The 19,091-nt window shown below is 41.5% G+C and overlaps 1 protein-coding gene across 1 annotated transcript in view; it reads left to right on the top strand.

The window, feature by feature from the left end:
* Nucleotides 1–601: 601 nt before the first annotated feature.
* chrm4a (cholinergic receptor, muscarinic 4a) overlaps nt 602–19,091 on the top strand; it is a 93,163-nt gene continuing 74,673 nt past the window's right edge. The window contains exon 1 of the mRNA XM_060838417.1: nt 602–932. The gene's annotated coding sequence lies outside the window, so the exon portion shown is untranslated. The remainder of the gene's footprint in view (nt 933–19,091) is intronic.

The raw sequence follows: 19,091 nt of genomic DNA, 5'->3' as shown, positions 1-19,091 counted from the left end.
AGTCATCCACAACATGCATCAAGAGCTAGTGAGGCTGTGAAGTAAGGAAGAGCTTCATGAAGTTGGAGGCTTCCTTCTCGAAGTCCAACCAATTGCCACCACGAAAACAACGGCTCCCCAATTACACACACACACACAAACGCGCATGGCTTCATCTTAACTCCGATTATGAGCATTGCACATTTGTGGGCAGTGGGCATGTCATCTGGATATGTGCTAACTTTCACTCCTCTCCCATCCCCTAACTCTTGCACTTCTGTCTGTGATGCCAGCCAGCACTCCCATTCCCCCACTGAAAGGATACACATTTGTGAAGGGGACAGTGAAGGAATAGATGCAATTTAGCAGCTGATTGCTGTTGTAACAGTCCCGTAAAATCCATGAACTTGGGATGATTTAATGGTCCCGAACGGCTCCAATTTGTCAATGCTCAGTGTTAAATAGCCTCGGTGCTTTGGCTGGGCATTAATGTATATTCTAAATAGGGGATGGGGAGACTCCGTGATGATTGGCTGCATTTGCATTACATCACCTCTATTGGCTTGCCGCTATTTCTCTGGACCGAAGAAAGAGTCAGTGCCTTCACAGAACCGCATCACATCCTACTCAGTCTCCACCGGCTCTCCCAACACGAGTTAATGGGCGCAGGGAACTCTGCTCCCTTCCCCCCGGAAAGGACGGCGGCCAAGTAGGGCGGGGAGGGGTGGCTGGGGCGGGGGTGTCATTTCCTGAAAGCTACTCAGAAAATGTTCCAGAAGAGGTTCGACGGACGCTCAAAAGTATTTGGCCACAGCTCCCGGCTAGCAGAGGTAGACGGGCAGGTAGCACAACGAGCCCAGCTCTCGAAATTCCTGGGCGAATCCTTCCAAGGATTGTAACAGTGCCTCAAGAGTGCTGATGAAAGCAGATATGAAGGCGGCGGGGGACTTCAGGTAGGTGCTGACTCTGCTACCTTACCCGTGAGGTTATCATCAATGTCCGCTGGTGATCCGCGCTTCGCTCGGGCAATGTGCAGCTTGGAGTAAAGCACTGTAATGTAAACAGTGGGGATTGTCACTTTCTTTAGGAAGTTTTACATTAAACACGCCTGTGACTGGTAAGCGGCTGCTGTTGTCTTGTTAAGCCCCGGAATCGAACTGAGAACTGAGTGGAAGTTTCCTGCAACTTTGAATCTTACGGGGGTGGGAAGATTTTGAATCGCTCAGCAAGCGCGCTTGTCTCTGGGGATGCTGTGCCTGAACCCCTCATTCTCCTATCCGACTCACTGGTAAAATATTGGGCCCATACTTCCCAAGTCAAAGCAAATCTTTTACCTAGAGGATTAAGGTGCTTGTCTTGGCTGCCTTCTTTATAAGTAACTGCAATATTTATTTGGTGTGACCTCAGTGATTTTTGGTCTTTACCTTAAGAAGAATGAAGCCTGTACATTTTTAATTAGTTAAGTTGAATTATAATAGATGTACCTTCACCGTTTTCTGTTTGACTCACCTGAATGTCATTTTGACACGGCTTCCCTTTTATTCTTACTCTGAGTTAATTCAAAACTGGTTTGTCGTTTAAACGCCCTGATGGATCCAATCGTAAATTGAGTTTAATATAATTCGAGTTATTTCACACAGTTATATCAGCTTTTCATCCGACTGCCCCTCACAGTGGTGGGATAATGTCGGATGCCTATGACCAAGATTCTCCTTCAAAATCCCCACCAACCAAACCATCCGGAAAATCGCTGCAAACTTTGTCAACTAACAATACCGTTTTCCACTTGAAGGATGCTCCCTTGTGAATTTCACTGCCCGGATTTGAAGCAGGGAGATTTAAGTGTAACATTCAGACCCAAACAAGTGTAATTGTTGGAGAGTCTCGTTTCCTGGAAATGGCCACTGTAATGGATCCATTGGATAATGCAAACAAACCACAGGTGAACGGATTAGCAGTAAAGTCAAAGCTAAAAATTTTGAATGAACTCCTCACTGTAATAGCCCGCAACAGATCAACATCGGTCCAGGTCAGAACCATCCCACAAATAACTCAATCAGACCCAATCAATGAAGCAAACTGAACATCGCGGATCCAACAATGAGCAATCAGTCCACCCACTACATAAATCCCTGAATGCCAAGTCACCCCAATCCATTATTAAAGCAAGGAATGGATGGTCAAGAGAAAAAGCAAACAATGTACTTTCGTGCCAAACTCAATTCTAAGCAATCAAACCATGATGTATGTAAATGACTGAAATGAATCAAAGTGAATCTAACCTTACCTTAAATGCCTCCAGATCGGACAGTTCCTAATGTAATTCACAGAATTCTAGTGTTTTTAAGGACCAGATCCATATTAAACAACCTCTGATTAGACCATATCAAAGCAAATTAAGTAGGAGCACTCCCAGCTTAAACCAACATAGTTGCAGCACGCTGTTAAGGGCATGTATGCTACTTTTCATTTATTAAGCTCGCATACAGATGATATGAATGATTAAATGCCCATCTAGAACAAATCCTGAACTTGCTGTATTTACATCTAACACCAAAAGGGTATATCTTATATCTTTTTTCAAATTACATGAAGAAACTATATTTGCACAGTAATTTGTTGTGATCTGGATTGCACCGCCTGGAAGAGTCATGGAATAGCTTCAATCAAAGTCTTCAAGGGAAAGTATTTACAGGTAGGACAATGGGATTAATTGGCCAAGTCTACCAAATAGGGGAACAAAGGACCCAATAGTCTCCTTAGGTGATATATCTATGGATCTATGAAAATAAGTTATTCCAATTTGTGTGGAGATTTTCAACCATAATTAAAAGGTGAAGAAATGAGACTTTGCACTTCTAAAGGTTAATGTAATCACCAGTGAAACTGCTCAACAGCAATAAATACTTAGCATAATATAAGACATTTACATGGGAAAGGACATGCTATAACTATTTTTGACGTTTATCCTTTGAGGTAAGGATAGGAATGTAATGCTGCGCAATATGCATAAGTGCTGTGTTGAATGGCAAAATGGTAGAAGAAGCAGAACAACTATGGTAGCAACCTCCATGTTTCAGTAATTACAATCACAGAGAATATGCTTTTTGTGGATAAATTATGATAAATGCTATGAATATCACATGTATTTCTACATCAAAATGCAACCTAATAGCTTCCATGAGGAATCCAATGTTCAGAAATATAACTTCTCAATCTATACCACCTGTCCAAACAGGGATAGGAACAATAACTCGAACTGAAAAAAAAAAGCTCCAATCAAGGGTTAACCTGCACCATCAATCAGAAAGTCAGCTCCAATCTCAAATCGACCTGCTTGGTCCTAATCCCAAAGTAACCAGAAACCAAACAATGGATAACCACTTCAATTTGGAAACAAACCAGGTCTCATAGTTAATGTTCAACTCCCAACAAAGGTCATTCTCTACAATGAATAAACTCAGCTCATCATCAATCTAAATGGTGAAGGAACCCCGAATCTGGGAATAGCCTCATAAAATCACTTGCATACTTTCTATCCAAAATTAATCTCCTTTAAATATTTTTAATAATCTCCCCAAGTGACAATGCTAGTCCTATTATCAATGATAACTTTTTCTCTGCGTAAATATGAAGGGCAATACCCCTTTATTAGCCAATGCCAAGAGCTACAATTTGCCTAGAATTAAAAGCACAATGCTCTTTTGAACATCTGTCCACATAAAACCCTTTCATTTCAAATGAATGTTTCAGTGACTTCTCCTTATAATATACAATTGGCAAAATAGGATAATGCAGCTTTGAACATATGGAATATGTTTTTTACCCTTTTAAATCCTTCATTTTTCACATGAATTTCCAACATGACAACAAGAAAAATGTTTTAGCTGTATTGATCATTAGCAACTAATCATACCAAAAAATCCTAGTTGAAAACTTATGTTTCACAACTAAATTATATTTATGATGATCTTACTTCCAGACTAAAACGATCATTGAGATAATGATGATTTACCTTGAGTTTTTATCAATGACCCCCCCATATGTAAAACAATGCAGTGCTATTTGATGGATTAAGGACAATTCAACTGATATTCCAATTATCAGAATTCTCACTACTTATCATTTAAATGCAAGGTGCCCAACTCCAACATTTATAATAAGTAAAAATGCATTCGCATATTTGAATCCTTATCTAACATAAAACTCACTTCCTAATCATTCTCTTGTGTAAATTCAAATCGTTCTACTCCAATTATTCGCAGTCTATGCAATTCCTGAACAAGCAAAATTGAACTAAATGAGTATTTTGGAATGAATGTGCAATAAATTCCTCATGAAGATAATTGATGAAATATTGAAATACTCTGTTTTGTTTGAAAATATGGTTCGATAAATTTTTCTTAATGCTTCAAAGAAGGATTGAGTTAATTCATACATTTTTGTTTGAGATATGTAGCAATTTGAATAGTATTGCTGGATTGGAGTTAAAACACTGTTTTAAACAATTTTGATTAAGATAATTATTTGGACTGGAGACAAGTAGATTAGATATGGCAACTCCACCCTTTTTTAAAATGGGGTAACAAATAAATGGGGCAATATTTTGTGGCAATAGCACATTTTATATAGCCAATTGCACAATGAGTGGTTTATAATCATCATAACAACCCAGACATCTTGGTAGGACTATGAAATAAATATTTATCTACAGCTTGATGCATATGATTCTCCTATTTCTGTCACACTTTCTGAAAGTGTTCAAAGAATATGTCAGTAGAACTTATAATGGAGATGATAGCTTGTGCTCACAACATTAATAGCTGGATTGCTGCTGTAATATAATTATAACATCCTAGACAGGTGGGCACCATTTATTTATGGTTTTGGATTGGTACACTTGCAGCTTTCTACTAATCCACATAATATACCAAATCCATATTTGAATAAGGCAATAAATTTGATTTCATACCTCTAGCTCCAAGATTTGCAAAAACTTAACCCCTGCTTGTTGTTTTAAAAATGATATTTACAGCATAATTAGTGACTCGGAGTGAAACCAGAGAATGCCTGTATTTATTTTCTCATAATAACCAGTAGGTACTAGTGATCCCATAACTGAATCTCATTTAAAATCTTCCGGTCTTTCCGAGCTCTCTGTTCCTCTAAGTCCAGTCTCTTGTGCTTCCTGATTTCCACTGCTGCACCATTGGCAACTACAGCATGTTTAAATTCCAGGATGCCCTCTGCCTTCAATTTTTCTCCTAGTTATGCCTTAAACGTTTTGATTTGGCCAAGTCTTTGGTCACCTAAGATAATGTCAGTGCATATCTCAGCGTAAAATATTGTTGGATTCTTCTCCTGTGAAGCACCATTGATGCTTAATTATGTTAACAATTATTTTTGTATATATGTTATTGGTATTAAATCACTTTTTCATTTGATGCCAGTGCCACTTGAGGTCTAGAGCAGCAAAATCAAACTCTAAACTAGGCTAGACCATAATAGGTTGGACTGTCCATTGTGCTAAGTCCAAGCCTCCAAGGTCCTAACTTTCTCCAGTCTAGATATAATCTTGTCATGGAACTCACTGTTAGCAGTCAGGAATCAGTTTAATTCCCATTATGGATGAGAAACATAATAGCAATTTAAAGTTAAAATCTAATCTTGAAGCATTTTTTGGAACAGCAGAGGAAATGATTAATGTATAACAAAAGGAAGAAAGAACATATAATTGAGTTCCATTGGATTTAACTAAACATTGATTTTTTTCCAATAGATGCATTGCGATATGCCTTTTGCTAAGACAAATAACAGCAATCTTTTGAGTCTCCACTGGAGACTGATTTGACCAGTCACAAAAATACATTTCTTCATTCTAAGCATTGTTGGAATATAATGTTGAAATTCATGGTGGCATTTACTGAGAGAGTAAAAGTATATCTGGCAAAATGAAGTTATCCATCTCATAAACCACCATATTCAGTGTAATAATGTCACATCCTAGTTTTATTACATGCAATGATTGAATGTTCGGATCTATATGTTTGAAAGTACTTTTGAATATTTGTTATTTTGTTTAAGGTCACAAAATTTTGCTCCTCAAATTAATTCATGTGAATGTTCAGTCAATGATTAAAGGGGAATCTTCTTAAAAAGAAAAGAGTCTGATAATAACTCTTCCAATTCCTCGCACACAGTTTTATCTAGCCTTTGATTTTATCCTTACAAATGTTGAGATTTCACAAGTATGCAGTTATGTTAAAAGTCTAAAATAATATATAATGCTTTTTAGAAAAAGTGCAGCACAAATACAGTTTACAATTCAATTTCTTCAAAAAGTTGTTCACATTTAAAATCCCTCAAAACAGGCATGTATACAATTTTTAAATTCCATTGTCCTTTTAATTTGGCATTGTGAAATGGGCCTTAGTTTCCTTTGAATGCCACTCTCCCATCTTCTAGTTACTAAATCTTCCCACACCACTCCCACAATCAGGTAGAATTATGGTTGACTTTAACTTGACATTATTTTGGATGAGATTTCATTTACTTGAAGGGGTAGGGTTTATTTTTGAGGGGTTAGGAAAGATTACATGTGGCACTAAACCTACTGGGGGGAAGGTTAGATAGATCTCCAATCTTGGAAGTGTGGAGAGTACTGTTTAGTAACATCAGTGTTGGGAGTCCCAGGCTGGGATACAATAGCAGCTTCACAGCTGGCAGAAGTGCAGCAGAGAGAAACAGTGGCAGCAGAATTTCCAATGATATGAGTAGTGTTGGCAGAAGTAGTCCGATGGGCATGGAACTTTGCTCGTGAACACAGTAATGTACCGGTTAGGACATCTAGTGGTCACAATGTCAACTCCTGTCATGACAATCTGTGTGAATGAAGATGAGAAGTTTGGCATTTGTGGATTCACACCCAATTCAATAGTTTTCAAATCTGCTGGGCTGCCAGTAATACTCAACTGATTCACTAATGTCCCCAGGGAAAGTGAATCTGGCAATTTTGCCTTTCACATCCACAGCATGTGCTTGACTTTTGCCGTTGTCTATCCTTTGAAGTCCTAGCAAGTCATTCAGAGAGTCAGATGTACAGCATGGAAACAGACCCTTGGGTCCAACCCATCTATGCCAACCAGATATCCCAACCCAATCTAGTCCCACTTGCCAGTACCTGACCCATATCCCTCCAAACCCTTCCTATTCATATACCCATCCAAATGCCTCTTAAATGTTGCAATTGTTCCAGCCTCCACCACATCTTCTGGCAGCTCATTCCATACACATACCACCCTCTGTGTGAAAAGGTTACCTCGTAGGTCTCTTTGATATCTTTCCCCTCTCACCCTAAACTTATGCCCTCTAGTTCTGGACTCCCCAATCCCAGGGAAAAGACTTGCCTATCTACCCTATCCATGCCCCTTGTAATTTTGTAAACCTCTATAAGGTCACCCCTCAGCTTCCGACACTCCAGGGAAGAAAGCCTGTTCAGCCTCTCCCTTTAGCTCAGATCCTCCAACCCTGGCAACGTCCTTGTAAATCGTTTCTGAACTCTTTCAAGTTTCATAGTATCTTTCCGATAGGACGGAGACCATAATTGCGTACAATATTCCAATAGTGGCCTAACCAATGTCCTGTACAGCTGCAACATGACCTCCCAACTCCAGTACTCAATACTCTGACCAATAAAGGAAAGCATACCAAACAATTTCTTCACTTTTCAAGGAACTATGAACCTGCACTCCAAGGTCTCTTTGGATTGGATTAGATTAGATTACTTAGTGTGGAAACAGGCCCTTCAGATCAACAAGTCCACACCAACCCTCTGAAGAGCAACCCACCCAATCCCATTTCCCTACATTTACCCCTTCACCTTGCACTATAGTCAATTTAGCATGGCCAATTCACCTAATGTGCACATTTTTGGAGTGTGGGAGGAAACCGGAGCACCCAGAGGAAACCCACACAGACACAGGGAGAATGTGCAAACTCCACACAAACAGTTACCCAAGGCGGGAATTGAACCCGAGTCTCTGGCACTGAGGCAGCAGTGCTAACCACTTGCCACTTTGTTCAGCAACACTCCCTAGGACTTTACCATTAAGTGTATAAGTCCTGCTAAGATTTGCCTTCCCAAAGTGCAGCACCTCTCATTTATCTGAATTAAACTCCATCTGCCACTTCTCAGCCCATTGACCCATCTGGTCAAGATTCTGTTGTAATCTGAGGTAACCCTCTTTGCTGTCCACTATACCTCCAATTTTGGTGTCATCTGCAAATTTACTAACTGTACCTCTTATGCTCCCATCCAAATCATTTATGTAAATTATAAAAAGTAGAGGACCCTGCACAAATCCTTGTGGCACTCCACTGGTCACAGGCCTCCACCACCATCTTCTGTCTTCTATCTTTGAGCCAGTTCTGTATCAAAATGGCTAGTTCTCCCTGTATTCCGTGAGATCTAACCTTGCTAACCAATTTCCCATGGGGAACCTTGTCAAGTGCCTTACTGAAGTCCATATAGATCACATCTATCACTCTGCCCTCATCAATCCTCTTTGTTACTTCATCAAAAAACTCAATCAAGTTTGTGAGACATGATTTCCCATGCACAAAGCCACGTTGACTATCCCAAATCAGTCCTTGCCTTTCCAAATAAGTGTACATCCTGTCCCTACGGATTCCCTTCAACAGCTTGCCCACCACCGACGTCAGGTTCACTGGTCTATAGTTCCCTGGCTTGTCCTTATCACCCTTCTTAAACAGTGGCACCACATTTGCCAACTTCCAGTCTTCCAGCAACTCACCTGTGACTATCGATGATACAAATTTCGTTGTGTAACAACAGTTATGGGCACAATCTTCAGACTGACTGGCAAACTAATCCTCAACCAGCCCAAGAGGGATCTTTTGTAAGCAAAAGAAATGGTGTACTGTAGACCTCAAACCAATACTACAGATTCTACATAGGAAGAAATCATCAACACCCATCTTTCTAGCCAATTCCACTGGACACTTCAGACTGTCCCACATTGAGAAGGGCAGAAATGCGAGCAGACTATGCTTGCACTGGAATGGTCAGGAATGACATTCCTACCAATTTGATGTTCTTTTCAGGAACCTCATCCGCACATGTATCATGACTGCCTATATTGATCACTGCCTGTTGAAGGCTCACTCAGCAGCATGAGGGCGAGATTTGAAGGACCAGATACAACACAGGTGAGGTGTTTTGATTTACTCGTGTATAGGATGAGTTTGGGGTTGTTCAGTGTTGTATATTGGAAGGTGTTTTAGAGAGCTAGTGCCTAAAAGTAGGGATGACATGTATAAAGGTATGATCGTATGGGATTTAGGGCAGGAATAGTCCATGTGGTCAATCAAGCCTGATCCAATATTCAATAAGATCATGGCTGATCTGATCATGTCCTCAACTCTAAATTCCCAACTATCTCCAATAACCATTGACTCCACTGCTCATCAAGAATTTATCAATCTCTGCCTTTAAAGCATTCAATGATTCTTCCACCTCCACTGCTTTCTGAAAAAAAAGTTCTAAGGATTTGTCACCCTCTGAGAGAAAATACTCCTCCATATTATTTAGTGAATAATTATGGAGAGTGTGTTTGCTCTGCTCCTTGGTTTGTAACATGGCTGCAAAAGGTTGAAGTAAAGGAGAAGCTCTGTGAACAAACCAGAGGAAGCAGAATCTCCATACAAGACTGTCTCATTATTGGTAATCTTTCTCCTGCCACCAGCTGATCCAGGTTTAACGAGGATAAGTCACTACCAACTCCTACACAGCAACCAGGATCCTTGCATGAGGGCAGGATGGTGCTGTCACTGGCAACAATGATCTTGGTGGCTTTGATATTTTAGGCATCCATTCTATCCAAGCAGAAATAGGCAACACCTCCAACATTTCCCAGCATGCCATTCACCAACCATTTGGAAAGAGATGGAGGCCATTGATTCCAGACGAAGAGAATGGATTATTTTGTGGATTGTGCAGGATTTGAGAGCTTATGGAGGGTTAAACATTGTTGATCCAAAGGTTGTGAGTACAGTTTATCTGACAGCGTCCTGTAAGAGTGAGGGGTGGGCGGAGTGATTGCTATCTTTGCTTTTCGTCTCTAAGAATTTATGCTTAGCTGTCACGAAAGATTAAATTTTGGCCATATGAGGAATGAAAGCTTATGGCAAAACCATTTATTTTAAAAAGCGCACAATTTGGCCTCTAGATACCGATAGGAACAAATGCATGAAGCACATTAGCTCCAGATAGTCAGCAGAATAGAGCGGAAGAGGCAGTAGTAACCCTCGATTAACCTTTGGAAAAGATAACAGAAAAGAAAGTAACTTGAAAAATAAAGTGGCAAGGATAATGCAGCACAAATATGTGACTTTATAAGATGACCCACATGTTGAAGTGAAGCATGTGCAGTAATGTGCCTGTGCATCTATTAAAGCAATGTCTGACAAGGGAGAGAAAATAAATTTATATGCACACGTTGATAGAGTGGAAAAGAGATTTAATAGGATGATACCAGCGTTAATGGTCTTCAGTTATGTGGAGAGGCTAGAGAAGCTGAAACTGTTCACCTTTCAACTGATAGGGCGACCAGGAGATTTAATAGAGGTGTTCAAAATTATGAAGGGTTTTGATCAAATAACTAACAGAACTGTTTCCAATACCAGGAGGATTGCTAATCAAATTGCGCAGTTTTGAGATTATTGCCAAAGGTACAGAGGAAACCTGAATTATTTTTACTCTAAGTAGTTATGAGTTGGAATGCATTACCTGAAAAGGTGGTGGTTGCAGATTCAAAAATTTTGTGATGAAATAAATTGTTTTGGGCTTTTTGCCTGTGTTTTTGTATATTAGAATCTGTGGAAATGAGCTTTAGTTGACTGGAAACTATAATATTTAAGGTATAGAATATAGCTAGCTTGGATACATTAGGGATATCCAGAAACAGGGGCAGAGCCCTGGGAGGAGATATTGGTCAAATCATAGAATCATAGAATTACACAATGCAGAACACGCCCTTTGAGTCTATAACATCAAAAATGCACTACAACCTGCACTAGGCCCACTTTTCCACACTAAGCCCATAGCCTTGAATGTTATGACACTTCAAGTGCTCACCCAAGTACTTATTGAAAATTAAGCTTTTCTAACTCAACTACTCAGACAGCGCATTCCATACCACCATCGTAAGTGAACAGAGGTGAAGCATTGATTTAATACTCCACTAACGACCTCCAGCTTCACACATAGATTGCCCCTTTGGTCCCTAATAGGCTCTAGACTTTCCTGACTCTTCTCTTCCCCTTGTTGCTCTTGCAGAATATCTTAAGATTGTGCTTTATCTTGCTGCCAATGATTTTACATGCCCCCTTCTTTGCTCTACTAATTGCTTTCTTGAGCTCTCCTCTCCACTTTCATGTTTCTATAAGGCCTCCATTGTCTTGTTCCCTTTGTATCCTTCATACATCTCTCATTTCCATTTTATCCATCTACCCAGGCATCCACCTGTGGCTTGTTGCTCCTACATTTCACAATATTGAGATATTAGTCATTAGAAAAGCAAATAGAACAATTTAATTCATCGTGGCAGGAATCGATGAAGAGAAGTTATGCTTCAGTTTTATAGGGTTTTCGTGAGACCACATCTGGACTACTCTGTACAGAATTGGTTACTTCATTTAATGGATGATGTATCTATGTTGGAGGCAGTTCAGAGAAGGTTTAATTAACAAATAACAGTCTCTCGGAAGACTTCGCGACGGCTGGTGGGTAAGTTTGGTCGTTTATTTAATAGTTAAAAATTTAAAGTTTTCCTTTAAAAAAGCGGTAGCAGACCCGGAAGGCGCGCTAGGTTACCTGGGTAAGGTTTTTTTTTCTCTCCCCTTATTTAAACGCGTAGGCGAGTCACCCGAGGCACTACACGAGTAGAGCCTCCCACCCTTCCACCTCCTCTAACCTAATAATAAGACCAATTGTGACTAGCGGGTAAGTGCTGCATTTTCCTTGTTTGTTTCTTTAGATTTAGTTGGTTTTTGTGTTTTTTAAGGAAAGCTTACTTTTAGAGGGATGGCAGTGCAGAGAGGGCAATGTTCCTCTTGCAACATGTATGAGGTGAGGGAAGCCATCAGCGTCCCTGCTGAGTACACTTGCAAGAAGTGCACCCATCTCCAGCTCCTCCAAACCCGTGTTAGGGAACTGGAGCTGGAGTTGGATGAACTGCGGATCATTCGGGAGGCAGAGGAGGTCATAGATCGGAGCTTTAGGCAAGTAGTTACTCCGAAAGTTCAAGATAGATGGGTGACAGTGAGGGGGAGTGGGAGGAGGAAGCCAGTGCAGGGACCCCCTGCGGTCATTCCCCTCAAGAACAAGTATACCGTTTTGGATACTTGTGGGGGGGATGACTTACCAGGGGCAAGCAACGAGGTTCAGGCCTCTGGCACGGAGCCTGGCCCCGTTGCTCAGAAGGGTAGGGTGGAGAAAGGTAGAGCAATTGTTCTTGGGGACTCGATAGTGAGGGGTACAGACAGACGGTTTTGTGGGGGCGACAGGGACTCACGTTTGGTATGTTGCCTCCCAGGTGCAAGGGTACGTGATGTCGCTGATCGTGTTTTCCGGGTCCTTAAGGGGGAGGGGGAGCAGCCCCAGATCGTGGTCCACGTTGGCACCAACGATATAGGTAGGAAGAAGGGTGAGGATGTAAGGCAGGCTTTCAGGGAGCTAGGTTGGAAGCTCAGTTAGAACAAACAGAGTTGTAGTCTCTAGTTTGTTACCCGTGCCACGTGATAGAGAGTCGAGGAACAGGGAGAGAGAGCAGTTAAATGCGTGGCTACAGGGATGGTGCAGGAGGGAGGGATTCCGGTTTCTGGATAACTGGGGTCCTTTCTGGGGAAGGTGGGACCTCTATAAAAAGGATGGTCTACACTTGAACCTGAGGGGCACCAGTATCCTTGGGGGGAGGTTTGCTAGTGCTCTTTGGGAGGGTTTAAACTAACTCCGCGGGGGCATGGGAACCAGGACTGTAGCTTTAGGGTACAGGACCTTGAGTGTAGGGAGGTTAGGAATAATGCAGCGATCTCTAAGGAGGGTGCCTGTAACCAGAAAGGTGGATTGAAGTGTGTATACTTCAATGCCAGAAGTATAAGGAATAAGGTAGGTGAACTTGCAGCGTGGGTTGGTACCTGGGACTTCGATGTTGTGGCCATTACAGAGACGTGGGTAGAACAGGGACAAGAATGGCTGTTGCACGTTCCAGGGTTCAAATGTTTTAGTAGGATCAGACATGGGGGTAAAAAAGGGGGAGGCGTGGCATTACTTGTCAAAGACAGTATCACAGCAGTGGAATGGACGATGGAAGAGGACTTGCCATCTGAGGTAGTTTGGGCTGAGGTTAGAAATAGGAAAGGTGAGGTCACCCTGTTAGGTGTTTTCTACAGGCCTCCTAATAGTCCTAGAGAAGTAGAGGATAATATTGCGAGGATGATTCAGGAAAAGAGTGAAGGTAGCAGGGTGGTTGTTATGGGGGACTTTAACTTCCCAGATATTGACTGGGAGAGCTATAGCTCGAGTTCATTAGATGGGTCGGTGTTTGTACAATGTGTGCAGGAGGGTTTCCTGACACAATATGTCGACAGGCCAACAAGAGGGGAGGCTATATTGGATTTGGTTCTAGGTAATGAACCAGGCCAGGTGTTGGACTTGGAGGTAGGTGAGCACTTCGGGGACAGTGACCACAACTCGGTGACTTTTACTTTAGTGATGGAGAGGGATAATCGTGTGCCGCAGGGCAAGAGCTATAGCTGGGGGCAGGGAAATTATGATGCAGTGAGGCATGACTTAGGATGTGTGGATTGGAAAAACAGGCTTCAAGAGAAGAACACTAATGAGATGTGGGGAGTGTTCAAGGAGCAGCTACTGCGTGTCCTCGATAGGTATGTACCAGTCAGGCATGGTGTAAAGGGCCTTGTGAGGCAGCCGTGGTTTAGTAAGGAATTGGAGTCCCTTGTGAAAGGGAAGAAGGCGGCATATGTAAAGATGAGGCGTGAAGGTTCAGTAGGGGCGATTGAGAGTTATAAAGTAGCCAGGAAGGAGCTAAAGAGGGAGCTAAGAAAAGCGAGAAGGGGACATGAAAAGTCTTTAGCTGGTAGGATTAGGGAAAACCCAAAGGCTTTCTATAGGTATGTCAAGAATAAAAGGATGACTAGGGTAGGTATCGGTCCAGTCAAGGATAGTAGTGGGAAGTTGTGTGTGGAGGCGGAGGAGATTGGAGAGACATTAAATCAGTACTTTTCATCAGTATTCACTCAGGAACAGGACACTGTTGCTGATGTGAATATGGAATCACAAATAATTAGAATGGATGCCCTGGAAATATGCAGGGAAGAGGTTTTGGGAATATTGGAAAGGATGAATATAGATAAGTCTCCTGGGCCTGATGGCATTTACCCCAGGATCCTATGGGAAGCTAGGGAGGAGATAGCAGAGCCATTGGCCTGGATTTTTATGTCGTCGTTGTCAACGGGAATAGTACCAGAGGACTGGAGGATAGCGAATGTGGTCCCATTGTTCAAGAAAGGGAGTAGGGATAGCCCTAGCAACTATAGGCCAGTGAGTCTGACTTCAGTGGTGGGCAAAGTCTTAGAGAGAATGGTAAGGGATAAGATTTATGAACATCTGGGTAGGAATAACGTGATCAGGGATAGCCAGCATGGTTTTGTGAAGGGCAGGTCGTGCCTCACAAACCTTATTGAGTTCTTTGAGAAGGTGACCAAGGAAGTGGATGAGGGTAAAGCAGTAGATGTTGTGTATATGGATTTTAGTAAGGCGTTCGATAAGGTTCCCCATGGTAGGCTAATGCTAAAACTTCGGAGGTATGGCATTGAGGATACATTAGAGGTTTGGATTAGGAATTGGCTGGCTGGAAGGAGACAGAGGGTAGTAGTTGATGGATTATGTTCATCTTGGAGCGCAGTTACTAGCGGTGTACCACAAGGATCTGTTTTGGGACCATTGCTTTTTGTTATCTTTATAAATGATCTAGAGGAAGGACTTGAAAGCTGGGTAAGCAAGTTTGCGGATGACACAAAAGTCGGTGGAGTTGTGGATAGTGAGGAAGGAAGTGGTAGGTTACAGCGGGATATAGATAAGTTGCAGAGCTGGGCGGAAATGTGGCAAATGGAATTCAATGTAGCTAAGTGCGAAGTCGTTCACTTTGGTAGGAATAACAAGATGATGGATTACTGGGCTAATGGTAGGCTACTTGGTAGTGTGGATGAGCAGAGGGATCTTGGTGTCCATGTACACAGATCTCTGAAAGTTGCCACCCAGGTAAATAGTGCTGTGAGGAAGGCATATGGTGTACTGGGCTTTATTGGCAGAGGAATTGAGTTCCGGAGTCCTGAGGTCATGTTGCAGTTGTATAAGACTCTGGTGCGGCCTCATCTGGAGTATTGTGTGCAGTTTTGGTCGCCATACTATAGGAAGGATGTGGAAGCTTTAGAACGAGTGCAGAGGAGGTTTACCAGGATGTTGCCTGGAATGGTAGGAAAATCTTATGAGGAAAGGCTGAGGCACTTGGGGCTGTTCTCATTGGAGAAGAGAAGGTTTAGGGGAGATCTGATAGAAGTGTATAAGATGATTAGGGGTTTAGATAGGGTAGATACTCAGAACCTTTTACCGCTAATGGAGTCAGGTGTTACTAGGGGACATAGCTTTAAATTAAGGGGTGGTAGGTATAGGACAGATGTTAGGGGTAGATTCTTCACACAGCGGGTTGTGAGTTCATGGAATGCCCTGCCCGTATCAGTGGTGAACTCTCCTTCTTTATGGTCATTTAAGCGGGCATTGGATAGGCATTTGGAAGTTATTGGGCTAGTATAGGTTAGGTAGGATTCGGTCGGCGCAACATCGAGGGCCGAAGGGCCTGTACTGCGCTGTATCCTTCTATGTTCTATGAAAGGTGATGGGGTTGGATAGGTTACCTTTTTAAGGAAAGGCTGGAGAGGCTAGGCTTCTACCCACTGGAGTTTAGAAGAGAAAGAGGTGGCTTGCTTGAAGTGCACAAAAGCCTGTAGGGACTTGACAAGGTGGATGTGGAGAGGATGTTCCCACATATTAGGGAATCTAGAACTACAGATCACTGTTTAAAGAGTTGCCCATTTAAAACAGGAATGAGGTGATTTTTCACCCAAAAAGCTGTGCTGTGTATCTTTGAATATTGCTCTTGAAATGATAGTGGAAACAAAGTCCTTAATATTTTTAAGGCAACGATAGATGTGCAATTGTTCAACAAGGGGATAAAGGGTTATCACAAGTAGATAAGATTGTTGATTTGAGATTACAATCAGGTCAGCCATGTTCTTATTGAATCAAGGGGCTGAATGGCCTATTCCTTCTACTAGTTGTGTTGGTTTGTATGTTGACAAGTCACACAGATCAGTTCAAAGAGCAGTGTAAACTAATGGGGAGCACACATGGAGTAGATTTGGCTCTATGCAGCTAAAATGCTGCCATCAACTGATGTAGCTGAAGATGAAAAAAGTCTAGGGCATTATAGGGGAAGGTACTGATAGTTCTGTATAGCTGACAATAGGGGAAGGAAAGCTTGGTACCTATGATGTCTTACCCAGAGTAGCTAGACAGCTGGATTTGTCAGTAATTAGCTTCTTGAATACAGCCTTGGGAATCCTGTGGATGCAGTCTTGGAAGAAGCAATTGAGCAACAAGGAAATGGGTTGTAGTTGTAACAGTTTATATTAGAATGTATATTGTGGGAAATTAGAAATCACATCCTCAAAAAAGAGGAGTTAAATTCTGTATGAGAAATAGAGAATAGTTAACGGATTTACTGATTCACAGACGTGTTGCTGGGTTGCTGAATCATGAGATCTGTCTTACTTTTTAGCTTGCAGTTACCCAGCTACGGATTGTCTATTACCTCATGTTAGTTCTGGATATCAGAGTAAAATAATAGCTAGCAGAGATTGTTAACTTTGATCACTTCTGTCTTATGCTTGTTCAAAACAGTCATGTGGATTCATCCTTTTAGTAATTAACTGGGATTTCAACTCTTGTCTCAATCAACAAAAAAGTAGATTGTAAGAAAATATTCTCACTTGGGATCTCACCCAAATTTGAAGTTCTGGGCTGCCGCAGTACCAAACTTTAGAGCCTGATCTGGGATCATAACACTTTCGAAAGAGAATTGAATGCAGACTTGAAAGGCAAAAATCAACAGGGCTAAAAGGAAACATCAAACAAGTGGAACTACTTTGATAGCTCTTTCACAGAGCTAGCACAGGTGTGATGGCCAGACTGGCATCTGCCTGTGTTTTACGATTCTTTGATTTTATAATTCTCTGATAACAGTACTCCTTTGAGAGCCCAGTGAAGCTGAAACCAGATGCAGTGCTTTCTTATGGTACGTCAGAATGAGATTACTGAATTACTGCCAAATTGATGACCAATGTTAAGATAGTTTTGTAACTGGATTTATGTTCACCAATAACTAGATTAAACTGCCTAGCCTCATTGCACTAAATAGCTTTAACATGCTTCAGGGAAGAGACCTTAATTCTATCTGGTGAATGCTGTAAGAAATAACAAATGAACTTGCATTTCTGCAGCAATTTTCATATCCTCAGGATGTCCCAGTGATCTTCAGAAACTAATGCATTATCCTTGAAGTAAAACAAAACATTTCAGATGCTGAAAATCTGAACTAAAAGCAGAAAATGCTGGAAATACTCAACAGGTCTGGCATGATCTGCAAAGCGAAAAACACTCAATGTTCAGGTCAGTGAACTTCCATTAAAACAGTTTGCATCAGACTTGCAATTGAAGTTTAGTTTGTGGCTAAACACAGCAGCAAATAAGCATACAACAGATTTGCAAGCAGCCAATTATTGAATTACCATATGCAGCCGAGGATTAAACTAGGACACTGGAAGAATCCACTGCCCTTCTTCAAATAATGCTGCTTTAATGACCAGCTGAGAAGGCAAATGGAACATCATCTTAACATCTCACTTAAAAGATAGTACAATACTCCCTCAATACTGCCTTGACTGAAAACAGAGAAACTTTCACTCTTAGCCATGGTGGAAATCTGATGGCAGTTGATCAGCTGATAGTTATACATCTCCCCCGTCAAATGTAAATACAAAATACGATTGGATGGGGTGTATAACTGGCAGTTGGCCTGCTCTAACCAATTCTTTACTCCAAGTTAAAGTGAAATGAAGTCCTCAAATTCCAAGGAATAATATTCAAGCATCAAATGACATAAAGTGCACCAAGCTTTCAGCAGATTAATTTTTATAGCAATACATAAAGGTATAATCAAATATTAGGTATTTTCTTATAATACATGATAAATAAACATTTATCTTTCCCTTACAATGTAACTTTCCCAGCTGAAGTTTGTGTATAGGCTATTTGCAACCAATCTGATACCAATCAAGAATACTTCATTGGTCTCCATGTGCTATGCCAACTTTAATAAACTACTTCATTCAAAGGGTTATGAACCTCAAATTTTCTCTCTACCCTAGAGAAGTGTGGATGCTCAGTGGTTGAGTATATCTAAGACAGAAATTGATGGAATCCAGGGGTTTGTGGATAATGTCAGAAAATGGGGTTGAGGAAAACGTTTATCCACTATCTGCTTGAATAGCAGAGCAATCTCAAAGAAATGATGGCACATACTTGCTCCAATTGCTTTCGTCCTTCTACCATGTATTATTATGTATTGTCTGCACTGGCAAACACTTTCAAGAGCCAGGCAAAGACCATCTCTAACAAGCATGAATCTTGCCTTCACCTTCAATGGCATCACCACCACTGAATCCCTACTATCAATATCCTGGTGGTTACTAAATTGGACTAGCCATGGCATAGTGGCATAGTAGTTAGCACCGCAGACTCTCCACAGCACCAGCCACTTGGGTTCAAGTCCAATTTTGTGTAATGCTGTCTGTGGAGTTTGCACATTCTCCTCCTGTCTGCGTGGGTGTCTTCTGGGTGCTCCAGTTTCCTCCCACAGTTTGAAGATGTGCAGGTTAGGTGGATTGGCCATGGT

Source organism: Hemiscyllium ocellatum, chromosome 18 (genome assembly GCF_020745735.1).
Source record: "Hemiscyllium ocellatum isolate sHemOce1 chromosome 18, sHemOce1.pat.X.cur, whole genome shotgun sequence".
Taxonomy (NCBI): Eukaryota; Metazoa; Chordata; class Chondrichthyes; order Orectolobiformes; family Hemiscylliidae; genus Hemiscyllium; species Hemiscyllium ocellatum.
This window is presented reverse-complemented; position numbering and strand designations above follow the sequence as displayed.